Below are 4,898 nucleotides of genomic sequence, written 5' to 3'. Positions count from 1 at the left end.
CTGACTCACAGCTGGGAACGTGTCCAAAATGTAGGAAGGGCCGGCACGTTGCGAATCAATGCCAGTCGCGATATGATAAAGACGGTCAGCCTATCCAGGGAAACGGTTGCAGGAGCGCGGGGAGGGGCCGCGCGATGACACAAGCAGCCCCCCATGCGATGATGGAAACTGCCCCCAGCCCCCCGCTGGCATCCGTGCCTCCGAATTATCCGCCTGGACATGGGGAAGTGCCAGCATGGACTTGGCCCCCTCCCACCCAGTGAACCTGACTTCTACGGCTGTTCAAGCGGTGCCCACCGGAGTGTGGGGGCTGCTAGGTGGCGGTTACAGCGCACTCTTACTGGGACGTTCATCCGCCACGTTACAGGGCTTGTTCGCTCTCCCTGGGGTTATCGATGCAGACGATACAGGAGAAATTAAAATCATGTTGTGGACGCCTACTCCGCCCTGTTACGTGCCGGCAGGAGCACGAATAGCACAGCTCGGCTACTTTCGAGCTGCCCCTCCTGCGGCGGAGCCCCAGGAACAGAGGGGTGAAGGTTTTGGTTCCACCGGCACGCCACAACTGTGGTGGGCGCAGCCTGTCGCTGCGGGGCGACCGCAGCTGACTTGCTGCCTGTCAGGCGGTGGCCCTCAGCAGTCTGTGCGCATCAGCGGCCTTATTGATACCGGAGCTGACGTGACAGTCATTGCGCAGTCACACTGGCCAGCTCAATGGCCGACGAAACAGGTCCGGATTGCCCTTACAGGTATCAGAGGGCAAACAGCACCACTGCAGAGTGTTCAATTAATTCAAATCGAGGGACCGGAGGGTCGGCGGGCCAATGTCCGACCGTTCGTTCTTCCGGCCCCTCTCACGGTGGGGACGAGACTGTTTGTCACAATGGGGAATCATGCTGGGGACAAATTTATCCTAGGGGCTACTCATCGGCAGCACACCCTGAAGTTGCAATGGTCCTGTGAAAAGCCTACATGGGTGGATCAGTGGCCCCTCCCCACGGACAAGCTGCATCACTTGCAGGACCTTGTTGCTGAGCAGCTGCGCGCTGGGCACATTGTGCCATCCGCGAGCCCATGGAACTCACCAGTTTTTGTCATCTAGAGGAAATCAGGAAAGTGGAGGCTCCTTCACGATCTAAGACGTATAAATGAGGCTATAGAGGACATGGGAGCTCTACAGCCAGGCCTCCCTTCACCAACCATGATACCTATGAACTGGCACAACACTATAATAGACCTTAAGGACTGGTTTTTTACCATTCCGCTACACCCAGATGACGCGCTGCGGTTTGCTTTTACTGTACCCGCGACCAATGTAGCCCAGCCGAGTCAACGGTACCATTGGACGGTGCTCCCGCAAGGCATGAAAAATAGTCCCACCATATGTCAATGGTTCGTGGCTCGGGCCCTTAGTCCAGCCTGCGCCCAATTGCCTGAAGTCGTAATTTATCATTATATGGATGATATCCTTGTAGCAACCCCCTCTGAGGCCATGATATGAGGGGCCATGGAGGTTGTCGTAACGAGCCTCCAGCGTAACGGCTTCATAGTTGCCCCAGAAAAGGTGCATCAGACCGCTCCCTGGAAATATCTAGGGTGGCGCATTACTGAGCAAAGTGTGATACCGCAAGGGCTCAAGATCAGTAGTCAGGTCCACACCCTGAATGATTTGCAGAAATTATTGGGCACCATCAGTTGGGTAAGACCTCTGCTGGGAATCAACAATGAGCTGTTGAAACCTCTGTTTAATTTGCCAAAAGGTGATCCTGCGTTGGGGTGTCGACGAACGTTAACCCCTGAGGCTCAGCAAGCATTGTAGTTGTTGCTATAATGATATCGGCTCGGCAAGCACAGCGCTGTGATCCAGAGCTTCCTTTTCAGTTAGCAATAGTGAACACTGACTTCCAACCATATGGTTTGTTGTTTCAATGGAAGCCAACACCCAGCGGCGAACAGTTGTTGGTCATAGAATGGGTGTTTCTTCCCCATCAATTTGGAAAAACCATCACCACTAGAGCAGAAATGTTTGCATCCCTGGTCATGAGAGGGAGGCAACGGTTGATAGCGCTGTGCGGAGAAGAGCCGCATACCATTTCCATTCCTGTCGTGATGCCTATGCTAACTTGGTTGATGCAAATGTCTGTACCTTTTCAAATGGCTATGGAAGGTTTTACAGGAGCGATTTCTATTCACCCTCCCAGTCAGAAATGGCTGCAGTCCCCGCTACCACTGCAGCAATTGCCGAAATGTAGCGTGACCCCTTTGGACGCTCTAACGGTCTTCACGGATGGGTCTGGGCGCACGGGTAAGTCTGTCCTTGCCTGGAAGTACGACCACGGTCAATGGCAATCTGATATCCGGAAACAAGACGGTTCACCACAAATCGTGGAGTTGGCGGCAGTGGTACGAGTGTTTGAAAAATGGCAACGCCCCATCAACATCGTGACTGACTCTGCATATGTTGCAGGGGTAGTGTCCCGCATGGAGTTTGCTCATTTGAAAGATGTAAATAATGCCCAGCTTTTTGCTCTGTTTAAAACCCTCAGAGAACGCATTCATCAAAGGATCCACTCTTTTTTTATATTACATATCAGATCTCATACTGCATTGCCGGGGGCCCTGGTTGAGGGAAACCGGTTGGCTGATTCGCTTGCAGGGGCTGCTGTTGTCCCGGGGAAATTTGAGCAAGCGAGGCGTTCACATAACTTCTATCATCAGAACGCTAAGGCCTTGGCTAGAATGTTTCATTTACCACTTACGCAAGCACGCCAAATTGTCACTGCATGCCCTGAGTGCCAGTGTGCAGGCCCTCCACAGCCGGGGGGAGTCAACCCTCGTGGCTTGCAGGCGCTCGAACTTTGGCAGACTGATGTTACACATCTTCCCGACTTTGGTCGACTCAAATGTGTCCACGTCTCAGTGGATACATATTCGGGAGCAATTGCAGCCACAGCCCACACTGGGGAAAAGTCCCGGGATGTCCGAAAACATTTTCTTCTTGCTTTTTCCATTCTCGGAGTACCGAGCAAAATAAAAACAGGTAACGGCCCCGGGTACGTTGCCCAAGCCACACGGACCTTCCTGCAAACGTGGGGAATCACTCATATCACGGGAATTCCACACAGCCCCACAGGACAAGCCATTACTGAGCGCGCGCACCGTTTGCTCAAAGACGTGATAACGAAACAAAAAGGGGGAGTAGGGGATTTAACCCCACAGGAAAGATTGGCAAAAGCCGTTTATGTTCTTAATCTTCTCAGTTGGTGGGCTGGGGAAGGTGGACCCCCCATTTGCAGACATTTTGATTCTGTTGAAGGTCATGAGGCAATCATAAGGGACAAGGCGTGGGTAAAGGTGAGAAACCTGGAATCTCATGAGTGGGAAGGCCCGTTTTGATAACCTGGGGTCGAGGGTATGCTTGTGTCTCCACAGATCGAGCACCAAGATGGGTACCAGCGCGGTTCGTCAAGCCGTCTTTTTCGCCGTTGTCGCAGGCGTAAGCGCGTTTTGGGCCTCACCGCAACCCAAAGAGAACGTCTGGATGGCCCTTGCGAATCAGACAGGCCAGGAGACCATTTGCCTTTTACTCTCATCACCTGGAGATCCTTTTTCCACCTGCTTAGTGGGACTCCCGTGGAACAATTGGACCCTAGGTCTCACGGAGCCGCATGCAACACTTTGTAGTGGCGGCCGCAATGTGACTGACAATTGGAACGGATGTTTGGTGTACCGTCCGCCCCTGAGCGTAGAGCCACAAGAAATAGAATTATTGGGGCTTGGCAAAATGGGTAATGAGTTTGATTGAACTGGGAATTATACGTTTGATTGTATTTGTATGTATTCTTGTGTGTGTACTATGTTTACTGCAATGTGTGAAACGAATAATAGAAAAGTCAGTTAGCTTAGTGTTTGTTATAAAAGAAAAAGGGGGAGATGTGGAGGAATCAATGTCTGAGAGTACAAGCAGTATCATAGCGTTGGTAAACAAGAAGCCATGGGAAGATGGGAAGTGAAAGAAGCCCTGGGAAAAAGGAAGATAAGAGGTGGCAGTTGACGGTTCTGAGGGCGTGACAAAGATAAGGAAATTAGCGGAAGAGTGTCGAGATGACCTTTGCTTAGGGGATGTACTAGGGAATTCTTTGAAGTGCACACGTGGCATAATGTGAGGTATAAAAAGGCGCTTGTGCTGTATAATAAAGGATTTTCGTCTTTGTCTTTGTGCCCTCTCAGATGGAGTCCGTGTCCTTATTCGCCACACAGGTTGGCTCTGGAGTCCCTTCCTGCAGGTGTGAGTGCCGTGGGGCTCGCTTTGGCACTGAGGGCTCTTTCCGATGCCCCCATGTCTCCCTCCTGCCTCCATTATCACTCTGCTTTTGAACCCAGCAAACCCCTTCCCAAGTCCCATTCTCTACCTGCCAGTCTCACAACCTAGTTCTGGAAGGCCTGCGGGCATCTCAGATCACGGGAAGCACCTGCATGGGGGTGGGCAGCCATGCTGAACTGGGCCTCTCCACTGAACACAGCAGCGACCGGGGTCACTGGCTGGCATGCAGGCCTCTACGATGGATAGAGCTCACGTTTCAGCAGCAATCCCTTGATTCCTCTCACAGAAAGAAAACCGAGAACATTTCCACAGTACCTAAAGAAGGAACCATCAACTGGCTTTAAAGAAAGAAGCAAGTCATTGGCTTTACAGAAACAAGCAATATTTACCCAATTGTCTCCCACACCCTTCCCGAAGGAAATCTCTTCTCCCTGACCCTTCCCATCCCACAAACATGCTCAATATTGCATACTCCTAAAGCAATGTCTGGGGCATTGCGCACCACATGCCTGTCCAAGTCCTCCTTACCTACACAAAACTGAAACACAAACAATTCATTCCTGCAGGTGAAACA

Source organism: Calonectris borealis, unplaced genomic scaffold (genome assembly GCF_964195595.1).
Source record: "Calonectris borealis unplaced genomic scaffold, bCalBor7.hap1.2 HAP1_SCAFFOLD_40, whole genome shotgun sequence".
NCBI lineage: Eukaryota > Metazoa > Chordata > Aves > Procellariiformes > Procellariidae > Calonectris > Calonectris borealis.
The sequence above is the reverse complement of the archived record's forward strand: the minus strand, read 5'-3'. Positions refer to the sequence as shown.